At 46.1% G+C, this 14,843-nt stretch overlaps 1 protein-coding gene across 3 annotated transcripts in view; it reads right to left on the minus strand.

Annotated features, from left to right (window-relative positions):
- Positions 1 to 10,904, minus strand: part of LOC146045264 (thyrotropin-releasing hormone receptor-like) — a 42,840-nt gene extending 31,936 nt beyond the window's left edge. Inside the window, exon 1 of one of the 3 annotated variants that reach the window (XM_083164000.1) lies at positions 10,670 to 10,904. The gene's annotated coding sequence lies outside the window, so the exon portion shown is untranslated. The other 2 variants (XM_083164001.1, XM_083164002.1) reach the window with 2 other exon arrangements.
- Positions 10,905 to 14,843: the final 3,939 nt, after the last annotated feature.

A 14,843-nucleotide genomic window follows, 5' to 3' on the forward strand; every position in this document is an offset into this window, starting at 1 on the left:
TATACCCCTCCGCAACAGGAACTGCAAGGTAAGTGCCCCATCAAGTCTTACTGATACCCTTCCCTGGTTGCTGGCTTTGTCACCACCTCTCGCCACCACAGACCACCATACTCTACGCAACTTCTACTTTCCCATCCCTGAGACTACTTTAACATCTTTTCGAGCCTAGAATTGGGAGAACCCAACTCCTGAGACTTTTCAAACCACTGCTATTAATTTCACTCCCTGAAAAACTCAACATGTTTACAGGCAGCACTCCCAATCCACACCATCGCCCACACCAGCCCCTTGCTGTTTCCACCACACAACCTCCAAGTCTAAGCCCTTACCCAACAGACGCTGACATTTCCTTATCAGTGACAGGGAGCTGTGAGAGACATACATGTCCCCACCAGGGAGACTGTAACTCAGCGTCTCAGTAGATGATCATTCTTCATTAGAGAGTTGGCAGGGTTCTGTCACACCGCGGTATATAATTACTAAACGTGGAATTATATGAAAGGGACAGAATTCTATATGCAAAGCATTTTTAACATCTTTACCAAATGCTCAGAATATATTATTGTAAAGAGCTTAATAGCAATTTGTCTCTTGCCTCTGAGGACTGGGGCCCTGCTCACCCAAAGATAGGCATTAGAATACTGTTGTAGATCATTTTCTATGCTGGGCCAGTCTATAGGTTAACACCTCCTAAAGCAATAGACTAATCTGCACCATTCCAAACAGAGCACCCGGGTCCCTACATTAGCTGAGGGGGAAAGGGGGACACACTGGTGACATGGATAGTGCCAGGAAATAAGAAGGAGGGTCCTGCCTGTTAGAGCTTACATACTAAGGGGATGTCAGGAACAGTTGGTGGGTGAACAGGCAAAGATAATGGTGGGGGAACTGCAGAAGTATCACGGAGCCACCACTGGTTTTATCTATCCCTAAATAAGAGTAAGAGGGTAAAAAATCAATAGCCAGAAGTCAAAGACTACACACACGGACAAATTTATCAATGACCGGTTTTAGACCCAATAATTGTAATAACTTAATAAGAATTTCAATACCTCCTAAATGTCAGTATACACCCACAGGGGCTCTGATAAAACCCATTTCTGCTATGTGCTGGGAGTGATCATATCATCATTCTTTTCACTCCTCTACCGGGGCTACTATGCATGGGAGGCCTACTGACCTATTCTCCAGTCAGCGGTGGTGATCAGTGTCGTGGGAAAGGTCCACATGTTTCCAGTAATAGTTCAGAGTTTCGTCCCATGTTTCTGCACTAGGGATGGCTATCAACCAACGATAAATGGCTAACCACAGATGTTAGATGGTTATGACATCGATGAGGGGAATACAATGGTTCTCCGACCATCATCTATGGCACAAAGCCCAGTAATGCATTTTTTTTTTTAACCGTGGGCAAGGACATAGAACTTAGCTCTGCCTCATGTGACCCAAAAAGCCCTGGGTCCATCTCTGATTGGGCCACTCACTGGTAAGTAAAAGAGCCCCATGGTACCCTCCATGGCTAACTCACTGATGCCAATCACCCTTGCAAGAAGAACCAGTGTGGCCCTCCTGTAATTCAGAAGGAACATACCAAATTTACTAAGATGGGAGTTCTTTCGAAGGGGCTGTTGCTCAGAGCAACCAATCACATTCTACTTATTTATTTAGCACCATTTAGAAGATATTGGTTGCTCCGGGCAACATCATCTCTTCAATAGAACTCCCATCTTATACCCCTATCACATTGCACCTAATTACCGGGTTCATGACGGTTTCTTGCTGGTAATTGGTGCGATGTGAAAGTGGTTACCGACTACAGCAAACCGGTAGCAACACGACAATATGAACCGGTAATAAAGAAGGGTTTTTACCGGTTCGTTACTGTGTTGCTTTGTGGTGTGAATGGGTTAATTGGGTCAAGCGACCTGTTTCCCGTTCACACTATGGAAGAAGCAGTGCTTGGATCAGCGCCAGCTCTAAGTACTGCCTCCTCTCCTGCCCCGATGACACTCTGCCCCGCCCCCGCATGATGTCAGCAAACCAGCAATATTGCTGGTTCACTGATGCAATGTGAACGGACCAAAATGAAGGGTTGCACTGGGACTGAACTGTTTCAGTCCCGGTGCGACCCTGTATTTGCGGTCTGAAAGCGGAATAAGTAAAAAAAAAAACCTTATACTCCTAATGCATGCAGCCATGTAACTCCTCCAGCCACTGTGGGAACAAGGACCAGCGAAGAGCTGTAAAATTACTCTAGAATATGGCAGACTTTGGGAAGGATGGATACCGAAAGCAGCTGTGAAGATCACCCCAGAGATAGGTTATATAGGCAAAAGCCTAGGGTGCCATTGTTATAGAGGGCACCTAGCAGTCATGCGGTTCCAACTTATAAGGAACCAACTAAAATCCTGCCTGAATCCTGCCTAGAAGTTGGTCAAGGCCGGGTCTCATTGGCTGGGAGAGATTGGTCATACCTGGGCATGCTACCATTGCAGCAGAGATGTATTAAGCCCATTTATAGACCGCAGTTGGTGCGGCCCTTGGTCCTCCACTCAGACTGGAGAGACAGATGCAATAGAGAGAGGATCCTTGGCTCCAGCACCGACATCCCATGACACCTTTCATCTACACACTATGCTTTCATGTTCCTGGTCTTTAATGATACTGCACAAGGAAATGTAAATTTCACTTCAACCCTGTGCCGCCATCTCACAAGCACCTCTCTGGCAGGTCCGAATATACTGGAAAAATTATTCCCAGTAAACGCCACATAGATGCTATAAAAAATAAATTAAATAAAACAAATATAAATATAATACATAATAGAGATTTTATTTCCAGGGAAGGCAAAGTCAGCCCCTGACGGCTTTGTGCAGCCTCTCTGAAGACACATCGCTTCATAAATACTTTAAACGGCACTTTGAGGAAAAAGACTGGTTCCTACCTGCATGCAGTAACTGGCAGCACTTAGATCAGCAAGTTAATTAAACACTGCGCGGCGGAACGAGCATATATCCCAGCTGGCTTGTCTGGCTCCAGTCCTGGATGGCTTCTGACAGTCCAAATCTTCACTGAAACTGATCCGCAGAGAATGTCAGGCCCATTCGCTTGTTAATTAGAGATCTTTAAACTCTTTGGCTTCTGTGATTGGAACTGAAAAATTCTGAGATTTTTTTTTCCTTTTTTCTTAAAACAGATTTTCTCAGCCAGGTTATTCCTGTGTGAAACCCTCTCCCTGATATATATCAGGGTCCTAAAACTCACGTCCAGCTCTTACGATCACATTTGGCGCTGTTTGGGCCTCTGAAACCGAGGAGATAGAACGTGGCAGAGCTAAAATCTCTCAGTGCTCTGGAAAGCAGACACTTGTTTTCCAGTTGCTGTAATCTGGGCTGAATTAATTATCCCATGTTTAAAAACACCTTTCTCATCCATTAATTCATTCGGCCCATGTTACTGCAATAGTAAAATCGCCGGGAAGTTCTGGAGCAGAACATTTTGTACCAGGTGGAAGGGGTCATGTTGGACATCTGTTTATGCATGTTTTATCGATTTTGCGATAAACAACCTGTTTATAATGAGTATTTGGCTGTGGCCAACACCCAGCGGGTCAGTATTCACCATGGGTCAGAAAAAAAGTATTCATCGCCAGAAAAAAGGGCGTCTTTGTCATTTTTACAGAGATCTCCACCTGTTTTTCATGTTGACGATGACAATGAAGAAATGTGATTTTTTCACGTGTCTATCTTTTCCTGCTGACCTTTTACATTTCAACCTTGTGCCTGTTGACCTTTTGTTGGCAACCTATTGACTGTTAACCTTTATCCACAACCTTGTAAATCAGCACCCAGGGCTCCTCTATGCTGACGTCCATTACACCAAATTTACCTCCCCCCTGGATGTACCAATGCTTGCACAGCATATCCAAATCAGGTTAGCATCTTCCCCCCTCACAGAGCCACCACCGCCCCTCAAATCTCCCTCACTGTCCAGAACACCACAACTTCATCAGACTTCAGTAGTGGTGGCACCAGAGGAGGTTCTGCAGCACAGTCCAAAATTCCAGATCTGACATCACACACCCTCCCTGATAATGCCTGGTCACGCCTGCCTTTTTCCTGATACTTCGAGAACATGCCAGGTCACCACACACCAATGGCAGATTCTTGTCAATAAACTTGTGTATTGCTATGATTAAAAAAGAAGCTGGACTTTATCGCTGTTTGGCCTTTCTTATGCATACTGCGAACCATGCGCAGTTGATCGATAATCGTCCGGCTTGCGAATTAACCCTCATTGTCAGGATATGTCCTTTTCTTCCGCAATCTGCTAACAAGATGCTCTCTTCATCTCCCACCATGACTACTGCTGTATGGCACTCCCCTCACTTCCCCACTTCATCCGCCTTAGGATCCTGGAGCAAGACCATTCTTCCTCTATAGCCACTTTGCTATATCAGTCTGCAAACATTGCACTGACTCCAGAGAACAATGCAAATGAATCACCTTCACCAACAAAACATTCAATACATATATCTCAAATCTCCATAGTAATACTTTCCCACTTCTGACCTGCACCTTGTCTCTGATAAGAACCTCTCCCAGCTGCCTACGCTTCTCTCCCGCGGCTACCCTTATAGATTTATCTACTCTGTCTGACATGAAAACCAATATCCTTATGGGGCCCCAGGGGCAAACGCAGGATTTTCAGAAGGGGGTTTACAGAGGGGCAAAGCAAAGCACAGAGATGGACACTTAGGTGATCCAGTATATGCCGGGTCAGTAAAACTATTATAGATAGACCACATGTATATAAATAATTATATATATATATATTTACATATATATATATATACACACACACACACACACACAGATATATATATATCTGTGTGTATATAGGCATAGCAATGTATTGGGGCCCCTACCGATCCTCCAGCGGTAGGGGTGGGGGAAGCTTTGATGTCCCGCGGGTGTTAGGGGGTATTATATCAATCACTCAGCATGTAGGGCCTGGATCAGTAATCTCCACTAATTACCACAGATGGTGGTAGATGAGGTGGGAGAAGGGGGCATTGGGCTGAATGAAGGGGCCCTGATACATAACTTCCAGGGTGGTAGAGGATGTTTAATACACAGAGGCAGTGGCGTAAGTTCATCCCAGTGGCGTAAGTTCGTCCCATATATATATATACAGAGAGAGAGAGAAAGAGAGAGAGAGACATTTGAGAACTCAGCCACGGAATTGTATTTGATGGCTATCAATTAATGGATTTAAACTGGCTGTGGTTGAGAGTTGCCCCCTTGAGAGCAGGAGCCCGGTGGCAGATAACTCCATTGCCTCCCAGAGTTCTGCCTCTGCGCAGAGGAGGGGTGTATAGTGGAGTGGGCTTATTATTCATCATTTTCTGGTTGGAGGACAGCTTGCTTGACTGCAGATATCTCCAGTTCCCGGAAATAGATTTCTTAGATTTTAATTAATTAAAAACTAGAGAATCCCACCTACCAAATACTACTGGGGACTATGGGATCAGAGTTCAGGAGGCAGAGCAATCTGCCAACGAGCATATCAAACTACATACCAGGTGTGTGGAGTTGAAGCAGTAACCAGCTGCTGGAAGGCTGAAATCTCTGGTTCTGGGAATAGTAAAGACAAGCTTCTAGTGTCCATCAAAGGGGGAGAGTCCCAGCTTTTGGAATATATCCTTAGAAAAACTGTACGTTAAACAGAACCTGAAATATCTGACTGGGAAGAACAATTAACAGGCTTGGATGGGGACCACTGCTTTGGATGTCAGATATCTCCTGTTCCCTAGGGCCGATCATTTAAATTTTGTAGCCATGGAAATAGGGGATCCTCAGCTTTCAGCCTAGGGCCCTTAGACTCCTGGGGGGTTTCTGGATACTCAGAACCCCCCCCCCCCCCCCCCCTGCGTGCGCCACTGGGCCCATTTGCCAATAATTACATTTGCAATGTGATCTGGGCTCATCCCAAATTGCTTTGCAGGTTGTGATTATACCAGGGTTATCTACCCTCCTGGAATGGCTGGGAGACTCCCGAAAATCAGGTCCCCCTACCGACCACCCAGAAAGTTGGGCAACCCTCCAGGCTCCTGAGGGACCCCTTGACCCCCCCCCCCCCACACACACACACACCTGATCGCGCTACCCCCTGAACGCAGTGTTTAAATATGGCAAAACCATGAGTCTACGAGGAGAGGGGTGGAGCTAAAATTTCATAATCACATCATTTTAGCTCCGTCGCCTCCATGGAGATCTGCAAATTGGTTTAGTTGCAGTCATGGGGGCGAGGCTTGATGATGTCGCGATCAAGCGCCCCCCACCCCCAGAGTGCTGCTGAAAGTCTTCTCTCCGGGCACCCCTCCATCGATGTCAAGCATAAACAAATGTATATAGTTTTGTTTTTTTCCCCAAGAGGCAGGGACATGGAACATAGCTCAACCCTTGACACCTGTGAAGCTCTGCCCCCATGTTTTGATTTGCTCACAGGCCAATCAGTCAAAGAAGATTACCGTCGATAGGTAAAAACATTGATGGTTATCCCTTGCATAGTATGCCACCACTGATGGCAATGGCAACAATGGCCATCTCTAGTTCACTGACAATGCATACACGGCACTGGGCAGACATTGATACAGAAAAGTTCTGCAGGGTCCCTCTGCTGGTAACTTTTGAGAAGTGTATCCTGAAGGCTACAATGGCCAAGTGCCATCTTCAGATGGTGTTAGCTGTGGGGAGCCAAGCTCTTGAATGCAAAGGAACCCTAAGCCGGTTACTTTTGCCAAGTGAAGCTCTTATGCTACAAAGTGATAATGGCATCTTTACATGGCATTAGTTGCGGAGTCCAAGCTCTGGAATGCTCAGTAAATCTGTCAGCATCACATCCTCCATAGAAACCTAGGAGAGCGGATACTGCTGTTGTAAATGGAGGAAGATATCTGTTGTGATCCATCTTTCATGCATGGAGTTGATACTGAATATTTGTGGCTATACAGTATTTGCTATATAGTTTGCTGCAAATATTTAATGATATATGGGGCCCAATTAAAGCTCACCCTGCTGTCAAACTAGTGCCCCCACAATCTCCTCCTCGTACTTCGCTCTTTCCTGTAGCTTCAGCTTTGACCTCCTCCAATTAGAATGTGACCTTTGTGTTAATAACTTTATTACATCTTCTGCATCCTTTATGCATTATTCCAACCAATGCCCCCCCCCCCCCCCTTCCCTGCCCGCACTGCGGACAAATCCATGATTATATCGGAAACCACACGATTATTAACATCATTGATTTACAATCACGTCATGCACCACTACACAAAAAATACCTGATCACACACAACAGTCACTGTTGCAATGCTAGCCACTGTGCTAACGTGCTGCCACATACATTCACAGCATCCAGGCACAGATGTCGGGCTCATGTCCAGGATCTCTGCATCTGGAGCTGTCATCAGTGGCAGACACAAGTTTAGGCTATATTAATGTCTTCATGTATCTGGCTTCTGTCTGGGCTTTTCCTCCATGTATCTATATCATCATCCTCTACATCAGTGGTTCCCAAACTGTGTGCCGTGGCTCCCTGGGGTGCCCCGGGACACTTACAGGGGTGCCACGGGTTGGTGATCCAGGACCATTTCAAATTATTTATGATCATTTATTTGTGGACAAAACCAATCATAAAATATGTACAATCAGAAGCAAATCCTGCCCTTTACCACATAACTGAACCTAAGAAACACATATAAACACAATCTACTTCATTTGATATATTTTTGGGGGGGCCTAGGGGTGCCGTGGAAAAATTCTGCTACTATAGGGTGCCGTGATTCTAAAAAGATTGGGAACCCCTGCTCTACATCATCACCATCATCTTCTTTATATGATTCCACCAAGATGTGCAGCTGTCAGCACTGCTGGAGTTTAGTTGGGTCTGGGTCATTGGGCCACCCAATAGTAAGTTGACCACTGAAGGCCACCATCGACACACGTAAGCTCCAAAAAAAGTGAAAAATCCATGTTGACTGTCAACCTAGTCATTGATGACCTAAGGCTTGTGTCGACCTTCCAACCAAGTTGTCCTCAGCCACGTCGACCTATTGCATGTGTCCACCTAAGCCATGTCAACCTAGTGGTCGACCCAATGCATGTTGACCTTATTTGTGTCGAACTAAAGACCGTATATCGCCAGGTCAACCAGGAGTACAATTATGGTCTATAGGTGAGCACAAGGGAAACAATATAAGCAAATGCAGGGAGAACATACAAACTCCTCATTATATATATTACACAGATACTTATTTATTTTCTTTGCTAGTCAGATAATTATATAAAACTAGCAAACAATGGCTGCTCGGGTGCAGTACCTGCAACAACAGGTGTGCAATAACTATACCTTATTATTATCCCCCCCCCCCCCCCCCCCACACACACACACACACACTAATTGAGTTATGCTCATTAATGTGATGCCGGTCCTTGATTGATCAGCCCATTGCTGGGATCACCATGGAGCATATTTATCATCTAGATAAACTGTTGCTATGTTTAGTGCTCCATATACAAGTAACAAAATCAGGAACTAACAAATTAATCCCAACCTGACATCCAACATACTTGTGTGATGAAAGATTACATACTGTTCTTTACAACTTTAAAAATAATAATAATGTATGTAATATGTATCAATATAAGACAACTCAATTGTAAATCCCAGTCCTGCTTAACAATGGGCACAGAACACGTATAATGACTGTTCACTGCCATAAAACATAGGAGATAGCGGACTGTACTCTGCAGAACCCAACAGCCGGTTCAGTGTAATTCCTGTTCTGTCTGTAACTACACCAGTATTATACCGGGGATTATCTGATCTGTGTGTGTCAGAAGAAGCAGAGATACAGTATAGCAGTTGTGTGGTCACAATGATGATCTGACCGGACTCTACATTGGAATTTTGCCAACAAAACATTTAAAACACCTAATATACAGTAGTCCAACATGCTGCATACATCTCAACTCCCTGATCTGTACTGTACATGTATGTAATCAGATATCTAGATAGTACATAGTAATCCTGTGCTGCTCAGTAATATATATATAATATATATATATATATATATATATATATATATATATATTACCGTACACGTTTTCCTCTCTCTCCAGGGACCCCGATTCACTGATAGGGGGGCAGAGTACAATGCACTGTCAGGGTGGCAGAGTGCAGTGCACTGTCCGGGTGGCGGAGTGCAGTGCACTGTCCGGGTGGTGGAGTGCAGTGCACTGTCAGGGTGGCAAGGTACAGTGCACTGTCAGGGTGGCAGAGTACAGTGCACTGTCAGAGTGGCAGAGTGCAATGCACTGTCAGGGTGGCAGTGTGCAATGCACTGTCAGGGAGGCAGAGTGCAATGCACTGTCAGGGTGGCAGAGTACAATGCACTGACTGGCTGGCAGTGGCACGATGCTTCTGCAGGAGCTGATGGAGCCCTGTTGCAGCTCTGTGGCTGAGGACAATCTGTTTGTAGGTGGAGAGAAATCACATTCCAACAAACCAGCACCAGAAAAGCATGTTTACTCTAAGTTATAATGTGACAGTGCCAGACAGTGCTCTCCGGTGTCTGCCACACCCAGTGCCCCCCAGTGTCTGCTACAGCTAGTGCCACCCAGTGTCTGCCACAGCCAGTGCCCCTCAGTGTCTGCAACAGCCAGTGCCACCCAGTGTCTGCCACAGCCAGTGTTTTCAGTGTCTGCCACAACCACTGACCCACTGTTTGTGCTATGCTTCAGTCAGTGCCAACCTGTACACACACCTACTCCATGTTCTGCCACAGCATGTACCCACCAGTACACACAGCTACCCTGTGTACTGTCACAGCCAGTTCCCACCTGTACACACAACTACCCTGTGTTCTGAGACAGCCTGTGCCCACCTATACACACACCTACCCTGTGTTCTGCCACAGCCAGTGCCCACCTGTACACACCTACCCTGTGTTCTGCCACAGCAAGTGCCCACCTGTACACACACCTACCCTGTGTTCTGCCACAGCCAGTGCCAACCTGCACACACACCTACCCTGTGTTCTGCCACAGCCAGTGCCCACTTGCACACACACCTACCCTGTGTTCTGCCACAGCCTGTGCCCCCTGTACACACTTACCCTGTGTTTTGCCACAGCCTGTGCCCCCCGTACACACACCTACCTTGTGTTCTGCCACAGCCTGTGCCCACTTGTACACACTCCTACCCTGTGTTCTTCCACAGCCAGTGCCCACTTGTACTGTACACACTCCTACCCTGTGTTCTTCCACATCCAGTGCCCACTTGTACTGTACACACTCCTACCCTGTGTTCTGCCACAGCCAGTGCCCAAAACTATTTGAACTCTTCTTAGTAGCATATAACATAGAGAATACTCCGATCTCTTCTCCATTACCAGCCCCTGTACACAGCCAGTACCCAGCCAGCCCCTTATACAGCCAGCGAGTCTCTGACCATCAGATGGGGAATATAATTTCACTGCAGAAATATTTAGCAAGAATACCAAATCCTACCGTGTAGAATGCCCACCGCTGCCCGGCACGGAGATGCTGGGGGATCACCCGGCTGCTGCTGGGGCATTGTGCAGAGAACTGTAACTATCACTCACCTGTACTGTAGGCGGCCGCCCGGGCTCAGCTGGGAGCAGTGGTGAGGACTCCGGTCTGTGTGACTGTCACTTCCCTCCTGTCCCTGTCCCCAGCCTTACAGCTTATCCTCTGTTGCTGACAGTTATATGGGGACTTGTTACCAGTGATAGCTCCTATTCCACACAACAGCCTATGGGAGAGGAGACCCATCCCCTACACATCCACAATCCAGGGTCACCCAGAGAGAGACATGGCGGGGCTCCTCCGTGTGTGTGGGGGTACGTTATATACTTAGCACCATGAGTAATCACATGCATGTGCAGAAAAGAGGATATCCATACCATCTGCATCCTGCCATGCTAACACTGGGTATACTTAACATTTTCGAACATATATCTGTCACTCAGGAGTACATGAATGATGATTTCACCTGGGATCTCCTGTGACAAATAATTATACTGCCCAGAACTTCCCTACAGGTGTCATTACAATACAATCAGCTGGGGGACAGCAGCAGCGTCTACCGGGTATAACTCTGAGTATGGAGCTGTCCCTGGTGCTGAACCCTTCTGCCTGGGCAGCGCACAAATCATTCCTCCCACAGTATCCTCTCTGTATTATTAATATTGTTATTACTATTATCATTATTATTATTATTACTATTGTTATTACTAGTATCATTATTATTATTATTATTATTATTATTATTATTATTATTACTACTACTATTGTTATTACTAGTATCATTATTATTATTATTATTACTACTACTATTGTTATTACTAGTATCATTATTATTATTATCATTATTATTATTATTATTACTACTACTACTATTATCATTATTATTACTATTATTATTATAATTAACGAATTTCACTTCTAGAGCCCCCCTTCCCCTCTTGTTTATATGCTCAGTAAATGAACCTGCTGTCCTTGTCACGGACATTACTTTGTTAAATATAATAATAAGAATAATAATAATAATAATAGTAATACAGGTAGAAACCCAATTATTCAGCATCGTCAGTTCCAGCACTGAGCCAGAGTACTGATTTTTCTGGATTATTGGTGGTATCATCTGCATGCACTGAGACCCCTGCAGCGTGATCCCAGCAGCATGATTCCCCCCTCCCCCACCCCGCCCTGCAGCAAGTCCCTGCATGGCATCTCAGCCCCCACAGCACCACACCCCCACAACCCAACTCCTCCTTGCATTCCAACACTGCCCCCTAAGCCCTCCCACATCCCCTTCCACATCTAACATCCACCCGAATCCTAACTTCCCCCTGGCACCTGATGTGTCCGTATGAATAGTAGATGTGTCAAGCTTAAAAAAGTGATAAAATGGAGAGTGATAAACACAGGGTTGCCGACTTTTTAATGCTCCTCTCCGGGAGAAGCCCGGAGAGGAGACTTTTCTTACCCGATCGGGGGGCGGGACTTGACAGTGACGTCATTAAGCTCCGCCCCCACGACGGGAAAAAGTAGAAATGACTGATATCCATGGAGGGGGCGGGGCTAAAATGACGCGATTGTGCCATTTTAGCTCCGCCCCCTCCTCTGAGACCCGCGGATTGCGGCATTTACATGCCGCGATTCGGGGGGTTCAGGGGGGTCCGCCAGATTCCGGGAGGGTTGCCCACCCTTCCGGGGGACCGGGAGGGGGACCCGATTTTCGGGAGACTCCCGGGAATTCCGGGAGGGTCGGCAACCCTGGATAAACAGCCAGCCAATCAGCTCCTAACTGCCATGTAACAGGCTGGGTTTGAAAAAAGTAAAGGTAGGAGCCGATTGGCTGGTCACTCTCCACTTTGTCACTTTTTGAAGCTTGATACATCTGACCCTAAAGGACGTTTCGGACCATCAAGTGTCAGATAATTGAGGTTAAACCTGTAATAATAATAGCTGGATATTTACTATATTGTATCCACAGTATGGGAGGGTTAGCAGAGCATTGCCCTGTTTTCTTGCATGAAAGGGGTGTTCACAAGGCTCAAGAATATGATTGGCAGCCCTGCTTTGCACCACTCCTTAACCCTTACCAATTGGGTACCCTTGGAATAATTTTAGCTGGTGCCCATTAAACTAAAGCCAATGTCTCTACCATGCTTGTTGGGCATCCCCCTGAAGCAGCTGCACTCTAGGCATTCGCCTGTATTGCCTACCTTTATAGATGCCAGCTGGTGCTGCAAATAACCCCCCACAATTGCTGCTGGTAAGTAATGGCAGTTGGGGGGTAGGGGAGGCAGGGTGCGTGCAGGCGGGCACGCGCGTGCGGGGAGGGGGGGTGCCACTGTGCTGCTTCCCCCCCCCCGCACTTGCACAAGGCCTCACTAAAACCGGCGACCCCCCAGCCAGGCACGCACAATACACAGTGCAGTCTGCAGAGCGCCGAACCTAGAATACAGAGGGGCTCGGCGCTCTGCAGGCTGCACTGTGCAGTGTGCGCTCCCGACCGTCCGTAAAGAGGGAGATGCCGCACCACCACTGCTGGTTGCTGCTGGTAAGTAATGGCAGTTGGGGGGTAGGGGAGGCAGGGTGCCAGCAGGCGGGCACGGGGGGGGGGGGTGCCACTGTGCTGCTGGGGGCCCCGGACTGGAGGTCAGTCCCAGGCCCCAACATTTCTAGTGGCGGCCCTGACACTGATTACATTCTTTAGCAATGTGACTCTGGGCAAACATTCCTCCAGGTGGAGAGTGTTCTACAGTATAAAGTATATTCTGAGAGTAAATAAAGTGAAATGATATACTTTGCTTCTATGGATTTATGTGTTTTGACCATGATAGATTGCGGTTGTAGGGGAACTACAACCTTTATAATATATAATATATATTGCTGCTAGTAGGGTAGTTTGTTACCTGCTTGTGGCTGCTTCCAGCCTGATTGGACGCTAACCCTCATTTAAGCGACAATACAGTAGGGGGTGCAGATTATTCTGTATACAGTACAGTTTGTACAGAGACCAAAGATCGCTTTGAAACCATCATGTGTTTGCAATATGATTTTCATGCCATCTCCTGCTGGGAACCGCCTTATGTTCCCTTGTATTTGTATAGAACACCGCTGGCTTCAGGTAGGGACGGCCAAAATAACAGTTGAAGGGATAAAAGCGGAGTCGTGGAAATATTTCCGGAACAGATGGCAAATATGATCCATAGATATATTTATGTATGAACGCTCACATATTTATTTATTAACAGTTTCTTATGTAGCGCAGCAAATTTACAGAGACTGCATGCACACTACATGCTGGGACAGTTACTGAGCATGAGGCTAGTAAGCCAGGGGTGTGGGGCTTTGCATATAAACCAGTGATGGCTAAATAGCATTATAAGACACTTGTATAAGTTGGGTTGCCTACCAAAAAATCAGGTCCCCCCTCCTGGCCCCCTAGAAAGGTGGGCAGCTTTGCGAGTCCTCTAAAGGCCGTTTTCACACCAAATATCCTTGCACGCATGCGAATGGGTGTTTAGCATAAATGATTTTGCAAGCGCTCGCAGATCTAAGTCACCTCTGTAGTGCTGCAGGGGAGCGAATGAACCAGAGTAAGGTTGTAGAAAGGCGCTGTATAAAGAGAATGATCCAGGATAAGGTTGTAGAAAGGCGCTGTATAAAGAAAATGATCCAGGATAAGGTTGTAGAAAGGCACTGTATAAAGAGAATGAACCAGGATAAGGTTGTAGAAAGGCGCTGTATAAAGAGAATTAACCAGGATAAGGTTGTAGAAAGGCGCTGTATAAAGAAAATGATCCCGGATAAGGTTGTAGAAAGGCGCTGTATAAAGAAAATGAACCAGGATAAGGTTGTAGAAAGGCGCTGTATAAAGAAAATGAAACAGGATAAGGTTGTAGAAAGGCGCAGTATAAAGAAAATTAACCAGAAAAAGGTTGTAGAAAGGCGCTGTATAAAGAAAATGAACCAGGGTAAGTTTGTAGAAAGGCGCTGTATAAAGAGAATGAACCAGGATAAGGTTGTAGAAAGGCGCTGTATAAAGAAAATGAACCAGGATAAGGTTGTAGAAAGGCGGTGTATAAAGAGAATGAACCAGGATAAGGTTGTAGAAAGGCGCTGCATAAAGAAAATGAACCAGGATAAGGTTGTAGAAAGGCGCAGTATAAAGAAAATTGGTACTTGTTTCCTAGCACGGCCACAACGATCATGATCTTGGGCATCGTGAGGAAAAATCGGGGG

Source organism: Crinia signifera, chromosome 11 (assembly GCF_055691185.1).
Source record: "Crinia signifera chromosome 11, ASM5569118v1, whole genome shotgun sequence".
Taxonomy (NCBI): Eukaryota; Metazoa; Chordata; class Amphibia; order Anura; family Myobatrachidae; genus Crinia; species Crinia signifera.